General features: G+C 32.4%; 1 long non-coding RNA gene across 1 annotated transcript in view; it reads left to right on the forward strand.

The window, feature by feature from the left end:
* LOC139426714 (uncharacterized) overlaps positions 1-6,725 on the forward strand; it is a 31,979-nt gene extending 25,254 nt beyond the window's left edge. The window contains exon 2 of the long non-coding RNA XR_011637935.1: positions 4,921-6,725. This is a non-coding gene — a long non-coding RNA (uncharacterized lncRNA). The remainder of the gene's footprint in view (positions 1-4,920) is intronic.
* Positions 6,726-9,325: the final 2,600 nt, after the last annotated feature.

Genomic DNA, 9,325 nt, shown 5'->3' on the forward strand with positions numbered 1-9,325 from the left:
ATGGTACGAAGTACAAACTCAAGAATGGAACGAAACACATAAACTTATAAAAAAAAATTTAATAATATCACAAAAAAGTTACTTTTTCCCAGTATTTTTTACATTAAACTATGATTTTTATTTACTTTTTTTTTAAAAAAAAAACTTCTGTTCTGCATGCTTGAAACTATTTATTCTTCATCTGATTAAAAAATATTTGCTTTTCCTTATCAGCAAAATTAAGATTTTCAGACTGATAACTTCTTGAAATTTTCCTTTAAGGGTAAAACTGAAAGATATTCAAGACAAGCTGTATGAAAGTTATGTTATAAACAGAAAATCGAACAACTTTTGATCTAATGTAACTTTTTCTTGCCTTTTTACATTTAACTTGTTCAAAGAATTGACCAAAAATATCCTAATCAATTAGTGCAGATTAAATTGAAAAAACAGTCTCTGGACTTTCAATAAGCATAACTTTTTTCCCTATAGATCAAGATTCTTGACCCTCGAAATATGGGGTGGGTTAGAAACATCTAGTCCTAAAAGGTCATCGTCTGGTAATATCTAGGTAAATATCGAGTTTGAAGAGTGGTTGAAAGTTACTACTCTTTAAGGATAATTTCAGTTTTTGCGTAGTTTCTCGTATCTCTGAAATGATTATTAAAGCAAATCAACAGCTTTCTGCAGAAAAATTACAAAACTCGTAAGTCGCATTATGTAATCGAAATATGTTCTCGCTTTTGCATTTAAAAAATTATTTTTTATGATTGTTAATGAGTAATTTTTGTCGAAAAATTTCAGAATATTAAGGGGCACAAACATTTATTCCATTTTAAACTATCTAATTTTAAATGACAAAATCTGAATTTTAAATACCAAAATCTGAAATTTTAGCAGAATCGATTGCATACTTCTATAGAAAATAAAATTATAGATTTTCAGTCGGTTTTAAATTAGTTTTCTGTTTACGCATTTAAAATTGAACATTTGAAAACAAGGCTAAAAAGTTTTGAGATAGTGTTTTACAGCTCCAGAGATGGCTAAAAAGGCAAAAGATTAAATTAAATTTAAGAGAAATTTTGAGATATATATACTAACTAGACTAGGCAAATCAGAAATCGGGACTATATTTTTGCTATTGCAGTTACCCCCTCCCCCTCTTCCATATTTTGGGGATCCGAATCAGTTGTGAAAACAAGTCCCGCAGTGGACTGATCGATAAGACACGGTTCCCAGCAGATCACCGAAGTCAAGCATCACTTGCTGCGGTCAGTGTGCGGGTGGGTGACCACTTGGATCAGTCTGCGTAGGGACCGAGGGTGTGCGGTATTGGTCCTCGTTAAACTGTGCTACCGTAAAGTGCTCGACTTCGCGCGCAGGTCGTCGGGCTACCGAAGCGGGGGTGCCATCCCCTCCGCAGAGGATCAAAATTGTGATGGCATGTCTTCGGATCATCCTCCGGGATGTTTCCCAGACCGTCGCCAATAGCCCATTGTGCAGCTCTAGCGCGACGTAAATTAACAACAACAACAGTTGTGAAAACAAAGGTACATTAATTCATAGAATGTATTGTCATTTAGTTCGTAGATTAACGCATATTCCTTTGGCCTTATTTCAATCACCACTGGCCAAATGCCGTAATCTTTTGATTTTTATTTTATTTTATAACCGTCGTTGAACAGCTGACCCAATTTTTGAGTTTACGACTGCTACTCTTCAACTCCGCAGCCTTGAAATTTTGAACCCGATCCAGAAGACAAGCAAACTCCTGGATTGGGAGAAATTTGCCTTCGTGGAGGACTTTTTTGATGGAACTAACCCGCATTTGCGTTACATGGGGAGGAAGACAACGCGAACCTCCCACTGTTAGACTAACGGCAATGGGACTCAAACCCGTGGATATTTCACGTCACCACTATGGTTGGTGCAAGCCGGATGCGGAATTCGTATCGACCAGCCACTTCTGGGATTCGAACTCGATTCGCCTCCTTGAAATGCGCTATCCCCTGAGTTATCGCGGCTCTGCAATATACGATTTTATTTTAGATTTTTATATCCGTCGTTGAACAGCCGACCCAGCTTTTGGGTATACGACTACTAATGTTCAACTCCGTAGCCCTGTAATTTTGAACCAATCCAGAAGACAAGGAAAATCCTGGATCAGTAACCCCAGAGGTTTTGATTTGTTATGGGAACATGGAGGACTTTGCGACTCGACAGATTTAACGTGCATCAGTCACCATTTACTACACGGGAGTCTTCGGCCGGTGGGGATTGAACCCACGAACTCTTGGACATCGTGGAAATTTGCCTTCGTGGAGGACTTTTTTGATGGAACTAACACGGATTTCCGTTAGATGGCGAGAAAAAAAACGAGAACCTCCCACAGCTAGCCTGGCGGCAAGGGGACTCACCCATGATCCGTCTACCACTGAGGATATTTCAAGTCAGCACTGTGGTCGGTGCAAGCCGGATGCGGAATTCGTATCGGCCAGCCATTGCCGGGATCGAACCCCGGTTCACCTCATTGGAAGGCCAACGCTCTATCTCCGGATCCATCGCGGCTCTGCAATATACGATTGCAAAAAACACAGCCGGCCAGGAGGTCGAGCACTTAGCGCGCCTGACTGCGAAGCCAATGCCTGCGGGTTCGAATCCCGTTCAAGGCATGGATGCTTCTATCTGTGTGTTGTCCTCTGTGATGTGTGAATGTGACCCACCCTATGGTCTTTGGCAGTGTGGCGTGGGTGAAAGCGAGACTGAAAAGAAGCTGTTGTTGTTAATTTACGTCGCACTAGAGCTGCACAATGGGCTATTGGCGACGGTCTGGGAAACATCCCTGAGGATGATCCGAAGACATGCCATCACAATTTTGATCCTCTGCGGAGGGGATGGCACCCCCGCTTCGGTAACCCGACGACCTGCGCGCGAAGTCGAGCACTTTACGGTAGCACAGTTTAACGAGGACCAATACCGCACACCCTCGGTCCCTACGCAGACTGATCCAAGTGGTCACCCACCCGCACACTGACCGTAGCCAGTGATGCTCGACTTCGGTGATCTGCTGGGAACCGTGTCTTAATGATCAGTCCACTGCGGGACACTGAAAAGAAGCAAAACCACGTCAGTTTTTAATAGTTTTTGTGGGAAGTAAATCTCTTTTTCAAACTATTTAAGCTGCTGATCAGGCAACGTAAAATGAGCAACAATTGGCGAATTTGTGTCCTGGTGATTTATTGTTAAATGGCGCGTATATTTAAGGTTAGTCTCTTAAACGATTAAAATCCACGTTAGTTCGTAAAAATCCGATTACTTGATCAAAAGTTATTAAATTGTTCGGTTCCTTTTAAATCAGCACTCTTTAAGAAGCAAAATTTCAAGAAACTCACAATATTTTACTTTCACAAAAATTTTTTCACTTCAGAAGATGATTTACTTTGAAGTCGCTTTCTCAATTAAACTACAATTAAAATAAATTTAACGTGAAAAAAAATTCAGATTTTTAAGATAATGAAACCTTTGAACATTTTGATGTAAAAGATGTTTTTTTTAACCTCTTAACGCACAGATTTTTTGAAAAAAAACCGGCCTAAAAAATCACTTTTTTTATGTAAAAAAGCACACTTTAGAATATTATCTTTTCTTTTGGTGGACAATTTTGATATACTGCGCTTTTGTTCCGTAGAAAAAGGCTACATTCAAAGATGCCAACTGCTCCGGACATGCCAAAATAATTTTAAAAAAACGGTAAATAACTACAAAGTAAATTTTGCAAATATTTGACTATTTTTACTTGCTTTTTAAAAGGTATAGCATGATATATAAAGTGGTGAATTATATAAGGCTACGAATTATTTAGAAATTGTGGTGGATAAGAATCTACTAAATTGAATTTATTAAACCAAGAATCACAATTGATAAACTACGACTTTAAAATATATATTTGCTGTCCTGAGCAAGCTGGCATCTCTGTATATTTTATTCTTGAATAAATAAGTGCTATAGCTTACAATATTATGTAAATGATAAATATCAATAAAACGATTTTTTTCTTAGCTTTCACATTGTTATTTTCAATTCTCGATTATATTCGAGTGTGAAAAATTATAGCAGCATGAAATAAAACGCCGCTCGAATTATCTCGAGTGTGCACAGTTTGGCCTGTTTAAATCTCTCGAATTAATTCGAGTTCACAAGTTAAGGGGTTAATGTTATTTCAACGTATTTCAATGTGATTTTTATTATTCTTATTAAAAACATTTTTGATATAAATGTTATTTTTAACATTATTTTAACGTGTTTTTATTATTGTTATTAATAACATTTCTGATTAAAGGTTATTTTCTCTGCTTCCTTCGCTGTCTTAATTTGACTTACACTTTTCAAAAACAGAATAATATAGACAAACAAAAATAATATATTTAAAAACAGAATATATTATAATAAAAATATCACAACTATTTAAATTATTACCTATCACAAACTTAATTTATCACATTAGAATTTTATTGAGCTATATTTAACCGAAATATTGAAAAATAACACAAAAATCATTGAAAGTATTGAAAAATTATGCTAATAATTAAAAGATGGATTAAAAAGCTGTCTTTTAATTTATAAATTTCAAGGCAGACATTTTAGCTAAGTAACTAAGTTTATTGAAGCAAATATGCATAGGTATTTAATATATTATTTGTAACTGTTTTCTAGTTTATGAATATTCACTGAACAATTTTTTTATATCATAAAACGTATTATATAAATTTTAATATTTTGCAGAAATATATTTTTTGAAATTTATTTCTTCAATTGTATTATAATAAAAAATTGAATATAGTATCCTTTAATTTTGTCGTCAGTTTGAAATAATCAATTCCTTAATGTTATTACTATCTTCGGACTTCATAGAAATTTTAATTGTATTTTTTTTTCTTTCAGGATGCCCAGGAATGGAGTTAGAGTCGAACATCATAGCTCCACAGCTCTGATTTAATTTCCAAAGAAAAATTTGGGAGATCTATTTACATATTTTTTTGATTTTAAAATTTTGTTATGATTATTATTTCAAAAACTCTTTTTGGTTAATAAGTTTGTTTGTTAGATTTTTTCTGTTTTGTACATCTTGAAAACATTTTCACTGAAAAAGAACAATGCTTTATTTTCTTATACTTAAAACAGCCTTATTAATGTTCGAACAATCACTGAAAAAAGTATGGTCAAAACTACCAGAATATGGTAAAATTTACCAGGTTTCTGATTTTATGAGAACACCAAACTGCTCGATAATTTCTACCGAAACGTTTTGTCAATGTATTTGGTAAAATGAACAATAGTTTTAAAAAAAGAAATAAAATTTGGTAAACGTGATAAAATTTGCTAACATGATACTTTAGATACCATCATAAAACCATTTACTCGGTAAAATTTACTTTTCAGTTTCGTATATTTTACTAAATGTGTGGTAATGAACTATAATTTTGCAAACCAAAATTTCAGGTAAATCGTTACCATATGAAAGGAAAAATTACTAAAATTTGCAGATTTTCGATTAATTTTGCCAACTTTTTAAAAGTCAAATTCAGCTTAACTGTAACAAAGTAGCGTAAGTCTTTGAGTTAATTGGAAGTAGTGCTGAGCAACTCTATAAATCGAATTTACTAATTATACATTAAAAGATTACTACTTTAAAATATTTATCAGCTGTTCGGAGCAAGCTGGCCCTTCTGATACAGTAAGGTTATTTAACCAGCATTTTTTTCCCTCCGTTATAGCTAGATGTTTTTTAAAATTTTTTTTATTTATATAACCGTAGTTGAACAGCCGACTCAATTTAATGGGTTTAAGACTACTAATGTTCAACTCCGTAGCCTTGCAATTTTGATTCCAATCCAGAAGACAAAGGAACTCCTGGATCGAGTCTTGGGAGAAATTTGCCTTCCTGGAGGACTTTTTGATGGAGCAAGCCCGTATTTTCGTTACATGGAGAGGAAGACCACTAGAACCTTCCACGGTTAGCCTGACGTTAAGGGTATTCTAACCCATGATCCGTCAGCACTGTGGTCGATGCAAGCCGGATGCAGAATTCGTATCGACTGAGATTCGAACCCGGTTCGCCTCATTGGAAGGCGAACGCTCTATCCCCTGAGCCATTGCGACTCAAGCTAGACGGTTTCACGAAAGAATGGCAACAAAGAGTTTGCCAACTCAAAAGAAAACATCTTCCATTTCTCAACATTTGTCTCTGCTTTCATGCATCGCTTGTGCGAAGATGTTGATGTATCAAAGAATATTTTCAATAAATTAACAAAATTAATGTTTTAAAGAAGCTTTTATTGATTGAATTTTTTCGATTCTCGACAATTTTTCACTCTGTGATTTTTATATGTACTGGGCTCCCGGCCAGATTTTCATTACCCAGTAAAATAAATTTCACTACCCGGTGCGGGTATTTAAATCCGGATTTTTACCTCACAACCCATTACTGGGTACCCAAACCCTGGTACTTGTGCCAGGTAAAACCAATCATACTAAGAATCATATTCAAAATCACAGTAACCTTAGTCATCAAACTGAGACAATTAGTTTAGATGCGAGATGTTTTACTTTTGTGAGAAATTTTCATTTGAATTTAGTTACCACGGTGGAGTAGACACCTTTGGTCCGTTTAGCAGAAAGTCATTCAGAAAACAATGCTGAGACTTATTTTAATTAAATTAATATGATAGTGAACCAAATGCGAAAAATTAGAAAAAGGGAATTATTTTGATATTTAATTAAAGTTAATAAAATCGTAATGAATAATATTCAAAGATAACTTTTGAAAAACAAGATATACGTATGTGCATGACTTTCATGCTAAATTGCCTTTCAGCAAAGGAATATTTGTATTAATAGGTTATTATTATTTAGGTTTTTGGTGTAGTATTTTATAGACGTATAATGGATACATTAATTGTTCGAAATGCTATCATTAATGTAAACATCATTGAAAATTTATTTCCTAGTAAAAAAACAAATGTTAAAACCAAGATAATTGTTTTTACAGAAATTGAGGAAATTTTAAAAATAATTTTTACTTAAAAAAAAAAAAAAAACTTTTTTAAATTTTGCGAGCTCTAATTACTTTAACTCATTTGGAAAATACTTTATTACATTTTCAGGATAATTTGACTTAAATTTATATTAAAAAGAAGCATGTATATGAATAAAACTTGTATGAAATGACTTGTATGAACAATGTATGAAAAAGTTTAATTAAAAAAGAATCACCATCCAATTGTGAAGTCATATTAATAAAAGTATGAGGCAAAATTTAACTGGCCAGCAGTGCTTTATTAATAAATCGTAAAGAGACGCTCTTTTTTTAAAAAAAATTCTATACACTAAAACAGTGGTCCACAGAATACAAAAATACATCCAAAACAGGCACTTGGATCATTACACAATTTAGGAAATAGCATATTAAAATACAGCAAGTAAAGTTCACTTACAGAATCCATATATTGTAAATAACAAAAAATATCCACCCACAATCATGATTTTTAAATTTGAAAAAGATTAATGGGAATTGGTTCACAAAAAAACATGCATCGCTGAAATTTACAATTAATAACACAATGCGTTAATATTTCTTGAAAGTTTGATTAAAATTAATTACAGACTTAGGTAGTTTTTATAGGTGAACTGGTTGGTAAATAGAAAATACTGCTAAAAACATCTAAATATGATACATTTGAGGATTTTACTTGAACTTTATTTTTTTTAAGCAAAATATAATTATTACAAAATTTAATTTAAAAAACAATACATTTTTTCATAACAAAACCTATTAAACTTTAGATAATTTTTTTCAATTATATTGATAAATTTTGGTAAAACAAGATTTTTATGTAGTAACATAAACAAGCTAATTTATATATTATAGTTCATTATTGGTAATTCATATCTATATTAGAAAAATAAAAAAATTTCTAATATTTAAAATGCAGATGTAAAATAAGTAAAAATAAGATTCTTAAAAAATATTTAGCAAATTCCAAAGTATATTAAGAAATCGAAAAACAAGTTCTTTTATTGTTATATTTTAATGAATAAAAAAAAATCCTTACCAAATTGGCAGCGACAATTTTAAATTCACCACAAAATAATGAAAAACACATCACAGATAAAAATACAAATATTATTTACATTAATAAATTAGCATTGCTAAATAGATTGCTATGAGTATTAATAATACAAAAATTTCCACTAAATAAGAAGCTGAGCTTAATGATTTGAAGTAACTTAGATCCAATACAGAATTGTATCAATCATATTTATGTAGTTCAGAGCTATGTTATATGATAGAAATGATTCAATAATAAGCTAAATATAGGCTGATTAATATGTTGATACATTTTAGAAAATTACATTTTAGTAACTTAGATCCAATATAGAATTGTATCAATCATATTTGTGTAGTTCAAAAATCAGAACTATGTAATATGATAGTAATGATTCAATAATAAGCTAAATATGGACTGATTAATATGTCAATACATTTCAGAAAATTTACAATCACTTATAACATTTGAGAAAATCACACTTATGAATAATTTGGTTCAAAAGTATATGGTTTGTATTGCATATTGTAAAGTATATGGTTAGTATAAATGCATTAAATTTTTACAAAGTTCAAAAGCAGTTACATGTTAAAAACTATAACAAGCATTTTTCATTTTGAAACATTTATAAAACTTAGCTTCCAAAATGAAGCAAAATGCATTACAACTTTAGAATAAAATTAAAAAAAATACAGAGATTCAGCTAACTATATAATATAATATAGTAACAGGGTTGCCACTTAAATCTGGAAAAAAAAATTCCCTGTGTTTTCCCAGTAGATAATATACGCAATATTTTAAGAGGAAACACAACAATTACTGTGCTCTTGTGTGAGCCATATTGGGCTTGCTATATTTATTAGTTTCAATTGCTGGAAGAGCAAAAAAGAACAGCTGAGCATACTTCAATAATGCTATAATAAATTAAAATAGGAGTCTTTGCCCCCTGCTCGCTGGCGCTCTCCAAACCCCGGAACTGCTTTCGCAGTTCATTTCGGATTGCTTCGCTTTGCTCGCTCATTGGATACGTTCTTAACGTCTAGCTTTTGTATACTTTTTTAAACACTGAAGTTCCGAAAACTTTTCACTGTAGAAAATTCTAAACCTGTGCATTTCAATATTAATTTGAAATTGCAAACAGTTCACATATTTTTCTTAATCACACTATTCTAAATTTCAGTTGTTGAGAAAAGTAACTGTTGTAAGTTTTGTTTTAAAGTCTTTCCCACCAGAGGGCTAAA

The sequence above is a fragment of the Parasteatoda tepidariorum genome, chromosome 1 (genome assembly GCF_043381705.1).
Source record: "Parasteatoda tepidariorum isolate YZ-2023 chromosome 1, CAS_Ptep_4.0, whole genome shotgun sequence".
NCBI classification, from domain to species: domain Eukaryota; kingdom Metazoa; phylum Arthropoda; class Arachnida; order Araneae; family Theridiidae; genus Parasteatoda; species Parasteatoda tepidariorum.